The sequence below is a fragment of the Periophthalmus magnuspinnatus genome, chromosome 7 (genome assembly GCF_009829125.3).
Source record: "Periophthalmus magnuspinnatus isolate fPerMag1 chromosome 7, fPerMag1.2.pri, whole genome shotgun sequence".
Lineage (NCBI taxonomy): Eukaryota > Metazoa > Chordata > Actinopteri > Gobiiformes > Gobiidae > Periophthalmus > Periophthalmus magnuspinnatus.
In genome coordinates, this window is record NC_047132.1 from 11973159 (window position 1) to 11990797 (window position 17639).

The window sequence follows — 17639 nt, forward strand, 5'->3', positions numbered from 1 at the left end:
CTCTGTTATTCCTTCAATACAAAAATCATATAAAATGTATTGTAGTATGAGTGAATAAAACATATATAAATAAATACATAAAATTGTTATATAAATTTTAATTGATAAAATTATACATATACATTACAACTTCATACAAATATAGAACTTAATAAAAATGCCTTTTGCAAACATAAATAAAACAAACTTAAAATAGAATGAAAACGATTCCAAAATCAACATAAACATGATATGAAAGCATCTTCTCATTAGAGTAGTGTTATTTTTATGTTCCAACACAAAAGGATTCCAGTGTACATAATTTGTGTTACAGATGATGATGCTTGTTTATTGTTGAACGTAAATGTGTTTACACTTGTATTCATGTGTGTGAATAGAACATCAGATTATTCATGAGAAGATGTCTGTGTAGACCCTCAGTCATCCAGGTCTGATCCATAGCAAACAACGAAGTTAAATCTGTCAACTGGACAAATCTTGTAGGGGTGAAGACGTTCTGCTGCTCATCCAAGTCGCTTCTTCAGTTCTGGTCAGATTGCTGGTGGCCACTGCCTTTAAATCTGAGGGGAGGGGCTAACTACACTGAAACTGTAAACGGCTATTGTCTCCAGTTTCAGCTGAAACTACCCTATTCAGCCCTTAACGACCCTGCTATTGTTCTCATTGTTCTGGGTCTGAGGATGGAGTTGTAGATGGGGGAGAGATTATGTCTCAGGCCCCCATTTTTGCCTTAAAGTGCCACAAACACTTTAAGGCAAAAATTGGTTCACCCTAAGGACAAGACTCCGAGCCATAAACAAAGTACTGTAGTCTACTCCATTCAGTGTAGTGAAGAGTGCAGTGAGCGTTACATTGGAGAAACTAAACAGCCACTCCATAAGAGGATGTACCAACACCGGCAGGAGAGTTCCTCTGGACCCCAGTTCGCCGTACATCTCCATCTCAAAGCCACTAACCACTCCTTTGAAGATAGTGAAGTTCAGATCTTAGCCAGAGAAAATAAATGGTTTGAGAGAGGAGTTAAAGAAGCTATTTTTGTTAGGAAAGAGAATCCTTCCTTAAACAGAAATGGGGGCCTGAGACATAATCTCTCCCCCATCTACAACTCCATCCTCAGACCCAGAACAATGAGAACAATAGCAGGGTCGTTAAGGGCTGAATAGGGTAGTTTCAGCTGAAACTGGAGACAATAGCCGTTTACAGTTTCAGTGTAGTTAGCCCCTCCCCTCAGTTAGATTTAAAGGCAGTGGCCACCAGCAATCTGACCAGAACTGAAGAAGCGACTTGAATGAGCAGCAGAACGTCTTCACTCCTACAAGATTTGTCCAGTTGACAGATTTAACTCCGTTGTTTGCTATCAGATTATTCAGACTGATTAAAAAGGATGAACAACAAAAGATTTACTCTTGATGGAGAAGTTTAATATGTTAATGTGTCTATTTTTACTTTATCAACATCATTTCAAGATGTATCTCGCTAGTTTCAATGTATTTATTTTGGTCATTTTTGGAGTTCAGTTTTACTAGGAATATTTTGAAAAAGGGAAAGTGTACACATAACGATGAATAAATAAATGTGATCTTGTTAAACTTCTCAAATCAAGTAGAATCATGGAAGTTCCAGTTATTTGAAATGGTTATAGAATGTATTTATTTTCAGTGAAGACTCTTGGTCATCACTGCACTGCAAACAAAACTTAAAATTGCACGTAAAACATTCTGAGTAATCTTGAATTACACAAACACAAAAATAACAGTGAAATGATGGACTTGTTTGGATTAAGTCCCTGTTGACTTGTGGAGAGTGTTTGTTGTCTTTGTGAACTCAATAAAACTGTGGTGACCATAAAGACTTTACAGCAACTGCAGTTTATCTGTAATATAACATTTACATAACATGAGTTTTCACCTGAAGCTAAGCAGGGCTGGGCCGGGTTAGTATTTGGATGGGAAACTATCGCTGTGTCAGAACTAAAGAAAGACTTAAATCAATGACCACCAAATCAGAACCAATCCAAGACTAATCCAGGTCTATGAGTGATTTATAAACCGAATGTTTGTCCTATCAGTGAATTAGACTCAAAAACACACTGCAGCAGCTGTGCATTTGACCTCCAGATGTTTGTAGATGCCCACACAGGGGTCTCCGAACACAGACGTACTGGCTCTGACCGATCATTGTGTCCTTAGGTTGGACTTTGCCTTGAGTGAATGTGTGAGAGTGTGTTGGTGGTCAGAGGGGCTGATGGTGCAGATTGACAGCCTTGGCTTTCTCAGCCTGCCCTAGGGCAGCTGTGGCTGCAATCGTGGGTTACCACCAAGTTTGGAGTGAATGAATAATGAAGCTCTGTTACTCAAGTTAGACTGATCTTTATCTTTAGCTTATCTGTTCTTTGTTTTAACATAAGCTGACTTAGCTGGGACAACTACTACTGTTAAACTAGTCAGTCTAAAATACCATTACAGTCACAAGCTAGCTAGCATTAGCCAACAGTTTTTCAGTTAGTCACTCTCACCTTTTTGTTGAAAATCAAATCATAAACAGAGACATGAACGTTCGCATGGATCATAGGCTCCTGAAAATGTGCTCTTTAAATCTCTGCACAGTCACAGCAACAACAGAAAAAGTACTTTCAGTTTCCATTTTTCTGTATTAAGATAATTTATAATTTAAAAAAAGTCTCATATGGACCCCCTGTAATATAAATGAATAGGCAGAGGTTCCAGTACGCTCTGCACAGCAGCAGGCTAGCAAGCTCACTGCGCCTCAACCATAGGCTGTATTAAACCCGGAAAACATAAAATAAACAAACTTATTACTCACAATATTACACAGCTGATTACACAGCTTGCTAGCAACAGTGCATGGTTTTACAACAACTATGAATTAATCTGAATACCTACTGTATATCCACACCCATGTGCACAGATGAGATGCTAATATGTGCACATCTTATATTTTTACTGACAATAATGCAAACTGCAGAATAAAGCAACACCTTTCAAACAATTGACAAATGAAGTATAATTTATACAGCAAAACACAAATGTGCCAGAGCACATGGTTCGTATGCACACTATGTGCACAGAAGCAAGGCTAATGATTACACACGATATATTTTACCTACAATTATGTCAGTAGCAGAATAAACCACGCTTACAGAACGAGAACAGCATCCAATCCATCAAAAAATGCACTTGTCAAGCTCCGTCTATTTACAGAAAAGCATGACATGCTCATTGGCTGTAAGGGGAAAGCATCATTAAATGTGTGTAATGTAATTGGTTGATTCTACAAGGGGGAGAGTGAGGCATAAACTTTCAGTCATCTGTAGCACTGATTCACTGTCTGGGGCTCCCGTAACCCACAACCCCACTTTATTGGCCAACCTTGGTGTCAATCACGTGTTAACACGTGTGTTTAGCACTGAGGAAGAAAGTTGACACTGTCAGAAGTTTATCATGTCTGAAATCGACAAAATAAATGCCAAAAAGTGACGGAGCAGATTTCACGTTTGGAATACTTTCTTGCAGCCGATTGGACATGGAGGATTTAATTTATTTTGTGGACATAATTTCTAAACTGGATTATATTCTCTGGACCTGTACGGAACGGATGAGACTAACTTTCTGGGAATATGTTGATGTTTGACAGAACTAGAGCCCTCAAAGTTAAGTGAAGTGACGTTAATATCATCCCATCCCTACCCCTAACCCACCGACCCTAACCCTCTAACCCCTGACCCACCCGCAGCTCCCTGTCCACTGTCTAACCCTAACCCCGTAACCCTTAACCCACTCACAGCTCCCTGTCTGACCCTCACTCCCTAACCCCCTAACCTCTGACCCCTGACCCTCCCGCAGCTCCCTGTCCACTATCTGATCTTTAATTGTTTATTAATTTTAATGTGACTCGACAAAAACCTCACAGAGATTAAACTGTACAGAAAGTAGTGACGTTAATGGTCACGTGGCAGACGCTGACTGAAAATAAGTCCATAGACATCAAATATTCTTAAAGCAGTGACTCAGATATGAGTCCTGCTGTGGTACTAAAGTTTATGGAGTAGGCAAACAGAAGACGAGAGCTCAACCTTTTGTCTCTGTCACAGGTTTGAAGGTGAGCGCGGGTTCACAGTGAGTTTTGAAGCTGGGTTCATGTACTTTTTCCTCCTAACCTCTTCCTCTCTGTGCACAACACAGAACATAAAACATACATTGTGTGTGTGAGCATACATGAGCAACCGTGGCGTGCTTTTGCCCACCTCCTCCAACTAGGCCAAGTACCAACAGGATCAAGTCCCAACAGGGACAAGTTCCAATCGGGCCAAGTCCCACCCGGACCAAGTCCAAACAGGGCCAAGTCCCACTCCCAATGGACAAACATACCGTGCTTTAGGGGCTATCTGTGCTTGGGCATGGTCCAATTGGGCTAGTGTGAACGCACACTCACTAAATTACATAAATCCCACAAGACTGATTTAACAAAATGAAGGTGTTGTCATTTATTTCTATTAGTTTATTCATAACAATTGTCTTTTGGCCAGTGTTAACATCATAGACAGAACTGTAGAAATAGTATGATTATGAAAAGCAATTTGTGGAGACTTTTCCATGTAGAAGATTATTGTTGTTTTCAGATCAAGCCGATGCTTCTGTAAAATAAAGAACATATAAGTAAAATTGTGGTGTAATTGTATCCTTCACTAATGTTGGCAAATGTCAATAATTTTAAGACCAAGAATAAACCAGGAGGAGGACTCTGGACCGGAGGAGGATTTCCTTGACCAGCAGGTGGCCGAGCAGTAAGGGGTAGGGTTGGAGCCACTTAAGCAACCCCTCCCAGCCCTAGCACTTAATAAGAGTCTACTAGCCAGGGTAACGCATATCACCGAGCCTGTCACCCTAGTTTTATCCGGCAATCACCATGAAATCAGGAGGTTCTTCATCATTTCCGCTCCCACTACGCCGCTCATTCTGGGTCATCCCTGGCTGGTTACTCACAACCCCACTATTGACTGGACTAGGGGAAAGGTGTCGTTGTCATGTGAACTGCTTAGTCTGCTTACCATCTTCACTAAGCTCGACCTTAGGAACGCGTATCACCTGGTGCACAAAAGGGAAGGGGACAAATGGAACAAGGCCTTCAAAACTCCCTTGGGACATTTCAAATATTTGGTCATGCCTTTTGGATTAACCAATGCTCCAGCCATCTTCCAAGCCCTCATCAATGACATGCTTTGGGACTTTCTCAATTGTTGTGTATTCATGTACTTAGATGACATTCTGATTCCCCCCCCCCCCCCCCCCCCCACAGGAACACCATCACCACGTGCGGCAGGTTCTTCAGCGGCTACTGGAGAATAAACTCTACGTGAAGGCAGAGAAGTGTGAGTTCCATGTGGATAAGGTCAGTTTTCTGGGATTTATTGTGGATGAGGATAGTCGTGAACGCTGACCCAGAAAAAATTTAAGCGGTAGCTGAGTGTCCTACACCCACCAACAGGAAACAACTACAAAGATTTATTGGGTTTGCTAACTTCTACAGGCGTTTCATCAGAGACTTTAGCCTTGTTGTTGCTCCCCTCACTAAACTCACCTCTCCCTCCAGACAGTTCTGTTGGACCCCTGAGGCTCAGCCTGTCTTTGAAAACTGAAAAAACCTATTCACCTCAACCCCTGATCCTACGTCAGCCTGACCCCTCCCTCCAGTTCATTGTGGAGGTGGATGCCTCAGACACAGGCATTGAGGCAGTCCTCTCCAAAAGGTTTGAACCCCACAATCGATTGTATTCATGTGTCTTTTTCTCTTGTCGCCTTTCCCCAACTGAGAGCAATTATGACGTGGGGGATTGAGAACTGTTGGCAGTCAAGCTTAGCCCTGGAAAAGTGGCACCACTGGTTGGAGAAGGCAGAGCATCCTTTCCTGGTTCCTTTCCAGATCACAAGAACCTAGCTTACATTCAGTCCACTAAACTTTCAAAGTCCTGGTCTTTATTTTTCATTAGATTCAATTTTATACTCATGTATCGCCCTGGATCCCTTGACATCAAGCCGGACGCACTCCTACGTCAACCTGCACCAGTTCTCCCAGGATGATACTACCACCCCTCCGGAACCCATTATATCCCTTACCTGTGTGTTCGCTGCTGTCCACTAGGAGATTGTGGATCTGGTCTGGGAGGCTCAACGAACCCATCCTGACCCAGGTAATGACCCACCTGGTACTCTCTTTGTTCCAGATCCTGTCTGCTACAAGGTGCTTGAATGGGTCCACTGCTCTTGGTTCGCCTGCCATCCGGGGGTCAATTGCACCCTTTCACTCTTGAGATTTTCTAAGGTGATCATCTCTGAAACAAAGCTGAATACATCTTCAACAGCTTCTGGTAATATTTTAATTTAGCTATCCGTATAGTTAACATTATTAAATCAACAACAACCCTACAGTCCAAGCATATATTTGCAGTTCTTTGGTCAGAAAACGTTCACCACAGTGCGGAAACAGGGCTGGTCTCAATCCTGGCTCTGTTGGAGCAGTTTGTAAATGTCATCAATGATGAGCTTTAAACTATGGGGTGCCACAGGGGTCAGTCCTCGGACCATTAGGTTTATTTATGCTCTGCATGCTGCTCCCCTCAGACTGCCCTTGCTGCGGTAAATTATAAAGTAAGTAGCTTTTTACAGAAGAAACCACTACAGAGACATGATATTTGTTTTATTTATTTTGTATATTTATTTATTTTACAGTGAACATCACGTCAATATTTGCTAATGTTAAGATAAACTTTAATCATCCTTCATGAGGGAAATTCATTCTCTGCATTTGACCCATCCTTCAACCAGTTCACATGTTATCACCAACAACATAACCCAAAGTAAAAATACAGAACTTAATGAAAATGCCTTTTCCAACTATATATATATTTATAGAACATAAACTTAAAATAGAATGAAAAACATATCCCAAAGCCTGTGTAAAACATAATGTAAGAGCATCTTCTCATTAGTGTAGTGTTATTTTTACATTCTGACACAAAAGGGATCCAGAGCACATCATTTGAGTTACAGAATTCATGAATTTATGAATGATGAGAAATGCTATTTACTGGTGAAATTAAACCTGTGTTTACAGTTGTATCAGTGCCTCTAGTGAGATACACCTGTGGTGGTAGTGTTGTTGGCAACTGGATCGAAAAAAACGCAGCCATGACCGGTGTATTCATTGCAGACTGCATCTGTAAAATAAACAGGTTTTCTTTCTCAATTCAGCAATTCAAACATTCAAGTTAAACTGTCATGTAATTCTACCCTCCACCAATATTGGCAAATGTCAGATTATAGTTGTAAGACCAGGACTGAAACAGGACCAAATTAGGGACTAAACCACGGACTACATTTGGACTACTAAACCAAGACTAAACCAGGGCCAGACATAGATGTTAAACAGTGACAAAACCAGGCCTAAACCAGGCCTATCAGTGATTTATGAAGATTTTGGAGAACAGGACTGAAACAGGACCAAATCAGAACTAAACCAGGGCTAAACAAGGACTTTAATCAGTGACAAAACCAGAACTAGACCAAGACTAAACCAGGACTAAACCAGAACTAAACCAATACTAAACTTGGGCTAAACCAATGACAAAACTGGGACCAAACACAAACTTAAAACAGGGACAAAACCAGAACTAAACCAGGTATGTAAGTGATTTATGGAACAAAAAATAAATAAAAATAAATAAATGTTTGTCAGTGCATTAGGCTCAAACACTCACCGCGGCAGAAGTACTTGACCTCCAGGTATTTATAGGTGCCCCTGCACGGGTCTCCGAACACAGAGTTACTGGCTCTGACCGAACAGCTGGAGTGGCCATTACACCTGGAGATGACACAATGAGGTATAGGTTATAGACATAAACATATCATACAGTCACTCAGGCCAGATTTTTAAAGTGAAACTCACAGTTTAAAGGTGTAATATGTAACTTTTCTGCCACCCCCTGTGAGGGGTCCACCACTTGCATGTCTCACTGGAAATATTCTTGCTTTGTCTAGCTGACTATTTCCGCTCTAATGTAATCCCTAGGAGCAGACTCGTCAGAAATTTGGGGCCCCTCAAATATAAATTAATAGACAGAGGGTCCAATTCTGTGCCCCTAAGACACTGGGGCCCAGGACAATAGATCCCTTTGTCGAATCCCCTGCCTATGAGGGTTTTGCCACGAGTCACTCTGAAATGAATCAATATTAAAGATGAGGCAGTGGACAGGGAGCTGCCGGTGGATGTCACTGACAACATGTTAAACACTTTACAAATGAGGAGAAAACTTGACCGGAGGACACTTCTGGGTTTAGAAAGGAAGATGCTTGTGCCTCGATGCTAACTTTAATGCTAGTTTTGAGACATAGGCTTAATGAATATGAAAACAAGACTACAAATGGAAGCAATCTAGATCTAAAAACAACCGGGTAGCATTTAATTTAATGAATAAATTAATGAAATTAATAAAAGTTAGCATTGATAGCTTTGAGACACAGTGAGCTAGCTAGTGTGCGGCTGCGCACAGAGCCCATGCATTCTTACTGTGGTTGGCCTCTCCAGAGATCTGACCTGTTACTTGGTATGGTGGTGTCACCTGCTTGTCTCAGTAGAGAAATATTTGCTTAATGTCATACTATGGAACTTTCCTGGCAAAACAAGATATACAAGCAGATGGCAGCAGCAGAGAAGTTACATAGTGCATCTTTAACTTCAGATAGAGAACTTATTGTAAAGGATCTTTACTCTTGAACCACTCTACGCGTGACGTAGTTTTTACAGTGGACATTGCTGAGCTGAGACCAAGGACGATTATCAGAGCAGGTGTTGCGGTTTCTACGGCCGTAGTGCGCCCACACCACATGGATCACCTTATGCAGCCCTGAGAGAGGACACAGCATCACAACAGAGGATTATATTCACTACTGTAAGTATGTTAAACAAATCAAACATGTGGGTGAAGCATGTGTATGTTGAACACGTAATAGTGCAGTATACTGTACCACAGTAGAGGTTGGCGTCGGAGTGTTCACACTCCACAACATTGTGGACCATTGGCTTAATTTCTGGGTGTCCCACACAGGCATAGGTGCTCTCCAAGTACTTGGAGGTGCCATAGCATGGGTCAGACCAGTGAAAAACATATAAGGGTACCTCACAGGTACTCCTCCCATCACACCTGTGGATAACAATGATAAAAATGCGGAGATTTGTAATGAACCCAGGTCTCACAAACATGAGAAGAGATGAACCTTTTCTGGAGGACTTCTTTGGTGCCCTCCTGGAAGCAGTTGGTGTCTGACGGGTAGTCCATGATCCATCCATAACTGCAGGTTTCTCTGTCCTGGCGTCCGTACAGTGCAGCCTGCACAGCAATCACTCCACGGTCTGTGTCAACAACATAATCAACTGTATTTAACTACTTCACAGAACAGGTCACAGTAGTATTGTATGTAGTAAACAAATCTCAGTCCCACACTCACAAACTATGAAGTACACAATACTTTCTTCTGTACTCTGAGACAGACTCACCACAGCTGAGGCGCTGTACATTGCCCCGAAAGTCACATGTGGTCACTGTATGGGTGGACAGAACAGAGGAAGCCTCTATGTCCAGGCATGTGGCAGCCAGCCCTGAAACAGTTAAAAACACGTGTTATTGTAGATGCAGAGACTTAAACACACAGAGCGGTTGAAGGGTTGTACTCACAGAGTGCGATGATGAAGTAGAACATTTTGGCAGAGGTGCAGTCACTGAGGAGATGCAGCATCACTCTGCTGTTTTATACAGACACACAGAGGAGGAGACACAGACTTAAGGACTCAAATCTCAAGTGGTAATACAGGCTTTTCAAATCTCAAACATGTTTTTCTGGTAAGTGCAGGTGTGACGTAACCTCTGATTGGAGTACTACATACTTGTCATTTCAAAATCATTTCACTTGAATTCTCCAGCCTGATTGGTCGAAGCACCACAACAGCATTTAACAAGCCAAAAAATTATATTTTTGTTAAATCTAGTTGAGAGAAAACAGACCTTACCCGGTGGATAAGAAGTGGATTCTCCTGTAGTTGGAACAACCCTCTGGTCCCCCTTCTTAAACAGAGGGACCACCACCCCAGTCTGCCAATCCAGAGGCAATGACCCCCGACCACCACGCAATGTTTAAGAGGCCTGTCAGCCAAGACCCACAACACCCAGAGACTTAAGATACTCAAGACAGACCTCATCCACCCCCGGAACTTGCCAACCACCTCAATGACTTGAGCAAGAGTGATGGATGAATCTGACTCTGAGTCTCTCAGTCTCTGCTTCCTCCTTGAAAGACGTGATGGATTGTGGAGATCCTCAAAGTATTTCCTCCACTGTCCAATAACGTCCCCAGTCAAGGTCAGCAGCTCTCCACCTGCACTGTAAATGGTGTTGGTGAAGAACTGCTCCCCCTCCTGAGGCTTCAGAAACTTTCCCAGAATTGAATTGAGGCCAATAGGCCTCTGATAGGTTGTGCATTACAGCTCTGCCACTCCAGTGTCCAAGACACAAAGTGTTGGTGGTCCTAGTCCTGGTGCCACGTGCTCTGATGACACACTTGTTCTTGAACAAGGTGTTCATTATGGACAAACTGTGACACAGAAGTCCAAGAACAGAACATCACTCAAGTAGCGCTCCAGGTGTCATTGTCCATGTGGACATTGAAGTCTTCCAGTAGAACAATGGAGTCCCCAGTCATTGCACTGTCCCCAAACCGAAGGGACAGGGATGTCACCCTGTTGTTCACTGGGGGAGCTGAGCTGTGGGGCAATAAGCCTGCTGCCTCTCCCCGTGGGCAAATGAGAATTGCCACTCTCTGTTGAACTAAAGGTAAAAAGTAGCTGTTTCTTTCTTTCTTTATTCTTTATTCTTTATTTGACAGGGACCATGTACAAATTCATTAATCTTACAAAGAAAAGATGATTTGCACCAGATTTAGCTACTGCTACTTTCCATCTGCAGTCCCTGAGCAGGTGAACACACATTAAAAAACACATATCAATTGACAATTACAATATACGAAACTATATGAAATTTGAAAACTACATGACGTCACAAGGTGGAACAGAGCATTTTGAGCTTTGGAGATGTAGATAGACTAATAATAAAGGGTTACTCAAACATGTGTGAATGAAACAAAACACAACTTCTGTTAATATAACATGGCTTAACAAGAGTCCATTTTGTCTAATATTGGAACTTTAAAATTTGGTGACAAAATTTGTCACAGAATTTAAATGGCATTAGACAGACATTTTATTGCAATAAGTGTTATTACAATTTTTGTTAAAACAAGAGAGCAGAAATATAGGAGTGAAACATTGTCTAACTCTTGAAATTGCAAAATTCATGTGTAAAATCTAAACTAAATGACTGATTTGGCTGTTTTGGCTGTTTGGGAGGGCGAGAATGAAGTTTTCCTGGTTGAATTGTCACATCAAAGACAACAGGACCAGTTTGAATTTACTGACCAGACGACTCAAATCTCAAGAGGTAATACAGGTTGGGAATGCCTTGGGGTCCCACCGGAGCAGGTGGAGGACATGTCTGGGGTGAGCGAAGTCTGAGAGTCCCTGCTTAGACTACTGCCCCCGTGACCCAGCCCCGGATAAGCGAAGAAAATGGATGGATGGAGGATAGAATGCTGTAACGTCCTGCTCACTGGCCTCTCCACACGAGCATTAAGACAGTTGCAGTACATCCAGGACACTGCTGCTCGGGTCCTGACTAGAACCAGGAAGTACTTCACACATGCATCCTGTGCTCAGATCTCTGCATTGGCTCCTGTGGTTCAGAGAAAAGACTTTAAAGCAGCTCTGCTGGTGAACAACTCTCTTCATGGCCCAGCACCAAAGTACATCTCCGACATGTTAGTGCCATATGAACCATGTCACACTCTGAGGACTTCAGGGACCGGCCTCCTGTTGGTGCCCAGAGTCAGGATGAAACATGGGGGATCAGCATTTGAGTTTTCTGCTGCTAAAACCTGGAACAGTGTTCCTGAAGATGTGAGACAGGCCTCTACTTTGACAATGTTTTAAATCCATGCTCAAATAGTTCTGTTTAGCTGTGCATATGATGGAAAGGTTTTTATTCTGCACTTTTCTCCTTTAATGTTAATTTTATGATGATTATGTATTATTTTTTAATGTTTTGATTTGTCGTATTGTGATTTTAATGTCTTTCTTATCTGTAAAGCACTTTGTGTATGAATTGTGCTGTACAAATAAACTTGTCTTGCCTAGAGGCACTGAAGGATGGGTCAAATACAGGTTTAACCCAAAAACACTGAAGATGGTGTTATCATTATTGTTAACCTGTGTTGTGTAACAAACTTTAGCTTCTCTCTACAGTGGATCTAGGGCATCTGGGGCAGTGTGCACACAGCGTTACGTAATGTTAGGACAGTGTTGTATATGTGCCCAGTCTGAGTGTTCTGGACAGGTTCAGTCCAACTCCAAACCATGCACCGCTTGACCCTGACACGCGGTGAGTTAAAACAAAAATATATCTTGGCGGTTATTCATCATTTCCGCTCCCACTACGCCGCTCATTCTGGGTCATCCCTGGCTGGTTACTCACAACCCCACTATTGACTGGACTAGGGGAAAGGTGTCGTTGTCATGTGAACTGCTTAGTCTGCTTACCATCTTCACTAAGCTCGACCTTAGGAACGCGTATCACCTGGTGCACAAAAGGGAAGGGGACAAATGGAACAAGGCCTTCAAAACTCCCTTGGGACATTTCAAATATTTGGTCATGCCTTTTGGATTAACCAATGCTCCAGCCATCTTCCAAGCCCTCATCAATGACATGCTTTGGGACTTTCTCAATTGTTGTGTATTCATGTACTTAGATGACATTCTGATTCCCCCCCCCACAGGAACACCATCACCACGTGCGGCAGGTTCTTCAGCGGCTACTGGAGAATAAACTCTACGTGAAGGCAGAGAAGTGTGAGTTCCATGTGGATAAGGTCAGTTTTCTGGGATTTATTGTGGGATGAGGATAGGTGAACGCTGACCCAGAAAAAATTAAAGCGGTAGCTGAGTGTCCTACACCCACCAACAGGAAACAACTACAAAGATTTATTGGGTTTGCTAACTTCTACAGGCGTTTCATCAGAGACTTTAGCCTTGTTGTTGCTCCCCTCACTAAACTCACCTCTCCCTCCAGACAGTTCTGTTGGACCCCTGAGGCTCAGCCTGTCTTTGAAAAACTGAAAAACCTATTCACCTCAACCCCTGATCCTACGTCAGCCTGACCCCTCCCTCCAGTTCATTGTGGAGGTGGATGCCTCAGACACAGGCATTGAGGCAGTCCTCTCCAAAAGGTTTGAACCCCACAATCGATTGTATTCATGTGTCTTTTTCTCTTGTCGCCTTTCCCCAACTGAGAGCAATTATGACGTGGGGGATTGAGAACTGTTGGCAGTCAAGCTTAGCCTGGAAAAGTGGCACCACTGGTTGGAGAAGGCAGAGCATCCTTTCCTGGTTCCTTTCCAGATCACAAGAACCTAGCTTACATTCAGTCCACTAAACTTTCAAAGTCCTGGTCTTTATTTTTCATTAGATTCAATTTTATACTCATGTATCGCCCTGGATCCCTTGACATCAAGCCGGACGCACTCCTACGTCAACCTGCACCAGTTCTCCCAGGATGATACTACCACCCCTCCGGAACCCATTATATCCCTTACCTGTGTGTTCGCTGCTGTCCACTAGGAGATTGTGGATCTGGTCTGGGAGGCTCAACGAACCCATCCTGACCCAGGTAATGACCCACCTGGTACTCTCTTTGTTCCAGATCCTGTCTGCTACAAGGTGCTTGAATGGGTCCACTGCTCTTGGTTCGCCTGCCATCCGGGGGTCAATTGCACCCTTTCACTCTTGAGATTTTCTAAGGTGATCATCTCTGAAACAAAGCTGAATACATCTTCAACAGCTTCTGGTAATATTTTAATTTAGCTATCCGTATAGTTAACATTATTAAATCAACAACAACCCTACAGTCCAAGCATATATTTGCAGTTCTTTGGTCAGAAAACGTTCACCACAGTGCGGAAACAGGGCTGGTCTCAATCCTGGCTCTGTTGGAGCAGTTTGTAAATGTCATCAATGATGAGCTTTAAACTATGGGGTGCCACAGGGGTCAGTCCTCGGACCATTAGGTTTATTTATGCTCTGCATGCTGCTCCCCTCAGACTGCCCTTGCTGCGGTAAATTATAAAGTAAGTAGCTTTTTACAGAAGAAACCACTACAGAGACATGATATTTGTTTTATTTATTTTGTATATTTATTTATTTTACAGTGAACATCACGTCAATATTTGCTAATGTTAAGATAAACTTTAATCATCCTTCATGAGGGAAATTCATTCTCTGCATTTGACCCATCCTTCAACCAGTTCACATGTTATCACCAACAACATAACCCAAAGTAAAAATACAGAACTTAATGAAAATGCCTTTTCCAACTATATATATATTTATAGAACATAAACTTAAAATAGAATGAAAACATATCCCAAAGCCTGTGTAAAACATAATGTAAGAGCATCTTCTCATTAGTGTAGTGTTATTTTTACATTCTGACACAAAAGGGATCCAGAGCACATCATTTGAGTTACAGAATTCATGAATTTATGAATGATGAGAAATGCTATTTACTGGTGAAATTAAACCTGTGTTTACAGTTGTATCAGTGCCTCTAGTGAGATACACCTGTGGTGGTAGTGTTGTTGGCAACTGGATCGAAAAAAAAGCAGCCATGACCGGTGTATTCATTGCAGACTGCATCTGTAAAATAAACAGGTTTTCTTTCTCAATTCAGCAATTCAAACATTCAAGTTAAACTGTCATGTAATTCTACCCTCCACCAATATTGGCAAATGTCAGATTATAGTTGTAAGACCAGGACTGAAACAGGACCAAATTAGGGACTAAACCACGGACTACATTTGGACTACTAAACCAAGACTAAACCAGGGCCAGACATAGATGTTAAACAGTGACAAAACCAGGCCTAAACCAGGCCTATCAGTGATTTATGAAGATTTTGGAGAACAGGACTGAAACAGGACCAAATCAGAACTAAACCAGGGCTAAACAAGGACTTTAATCAGTGACAAAACCAGAACTAGACCAAGACTAAACCAGGACTAAACCAGAACTAAACCAATACTAAACTTGGGCTAAACCAATGACAAAACTGGGACCAAACACAAACTTAAAACAGGGACAAAACCAGAACTAAACCAGGTATGTAAGTGATTTATGGAACAAAAAATAAATAAAAATAAATAAATGTTTGTCAGTGCATTAGGCTCAAACACTCACCGCGGCAGAAGTACTTGACCTCCAGGTATTTATAGGTGCCCCTGCACGGGTCTCCGAACACAGAGTTACTGGCTCTGACCGAACAGCTGGAGTGGCCATTACACCTGGAGATGACACAATGAGGTATAGGTTATAGACATAAACATATCATACAGTCACTCAGGCCAGATTTTAAAAGTGAAACTCACAGTTTAAAGGTGTAATATGTAACTTTTCTGCCACCCCTGTGAGGGGTCCACCACTTGCATGTCTCACTGGAAATATTCTTGCTTTGTCTAGCTGACTATTTCCGCTCTAATGTAATCCCTAGGAGCAGACTCGTCAGAAATTTGGGGCCCCTCAAATATAAATTAATAGACAGAGGGTCCAATTCTGTGCCCCTAAGACACTGGGGCCCAGGACAATAGATCCCTTTGTCGAATCCCCTGCCTATGAGGGTTTTGCCACGAGTCACTCTGAAATGAATCAATATTAAAGATGAGGCAGTGGACAGGGAGCTGCCGGTGGATGTCACTGACAACATGTTAAACACTTTACAAATGAGGAGAAAACTTGACCGGAGGACACTTCTGGGTTTAGAAAGGAAGATGCTTGTGCCTCGATGCTAACTTTAATGCTAGTTTTGAGACATAGGCTTAATGAATATGAAAACAAGACTACAAATGGAAGCAATCTAGATCTAAAAACAACCGGGTAGCATTTAATTTAATGAATAAATTAATGAAATTAATAAAAGTTAGCATTGATAGCTTTGAGACACAGTGAGCTAGCTAGTGTGCGGCTGCGCACAGAGCCCATGCATTCTTACTGTGGTTGGCCTCTCCAGAGATCTGACCTGTTACTTGGTATGGTGGTGTCACCTGCTTGTCTCAGTAGAGAAATATTTGCTTAATGTCATACTATGGAACTTTCCTGGCAAAACAAGATATACAAGCAGATGGCAGCAGCAGAGAAGTTACATAGTGCATCTTTAACTTCAGATAGAGAACTTATTGTAAAGGATCTTTACTCTTGAACCACTCTACGCGTGACGTAGTTTTTACAGTGGACATTGCTGAGCTGAGACCAAGGACGATTATCAGAGCAGGTGTTGCGGTTTCTACGGCCGTAGTGCGCCCACACCACATGGATCACCTTATGCAGCCCTGAGAGAGGACACAGCATCACAACAGAGGATTATATTCACTACTGTAAGTATGTTAAACAAATCAAACATGTGGGTGAAGCATGTGTATGTTGAACACGTAATAGTGCAGTATACTGTACCACAGTAGAGGTTGGCGTCGGAGTGTTCACACTCCACAACATTGTGGACCATTGGCTTAATTTCTGGGTGTCCCACACAGGCATAGGTGCTCTCCAAGTACTTGGAGGTGCCATAGCATGGGTCAGACCAGTGAAAAACATATAAGGGTACCTCACAGGTACTCCTCCCATCACACCTGTGGATAACAATGATAAAAATGCGGAGATTTGTAATGAACCCAGGTCTCACAAACATGAGAAGAGATGAACCTTTTCTGGAGGACTTCTTTGGTGCCCTCCTGGAAGCAGTTGGTGTCTGACGGGTGGTCCATGATCCATCCATAACTGCAGGTTTCTCTGTCCTGGCGTCCGTACAGTGCAGCCTGCACAGCAATCACTCCACGGTCTGTGTCAACAACATAATCAACTGTATTTAACTACTTCACAGAACAGGTCACAGTAGTATTGTATGTAGTAAACAAATCTCAGTCCCACACTCACAAACTATGAAGTACACAATACTTTCTTCTGTACTCTGAGACAGACTCACCACAGCTGAGGCGCTGTACATTGCCCCGAAAGTCACATGTGGTCACTGTATGGGTGGACAGAACAGAGGAAGCCTCTATGTCCAGGCATGTGGCAGCCAGCCCTGAAACAGTTAAAAACATGTGTTATTGTAGATGCAGAGACTTAAACACACAGAGCGGTTGAAGGGTTGTACTCACAGAGTGCGATGATGAAGTAGAACATTTTGGCAGAGGTGCAGTCACTGAGGAGATGCAGCATCACTCTGCTGTTTTATACAGACACACAGAGGAGGAGACACAGACTTAAGGACTCAAATCTCAAGTGGTAATACAGGCTTTTCAAATCTCAAACATGTTTTTCTGGTAAGTGCAGGTGTGACGTAACCTCTGATTGGAGTACTACATACTTGTCATTTCAAAATCATTTCACTTGAATTCTCCAGCCTGATTGGTCGA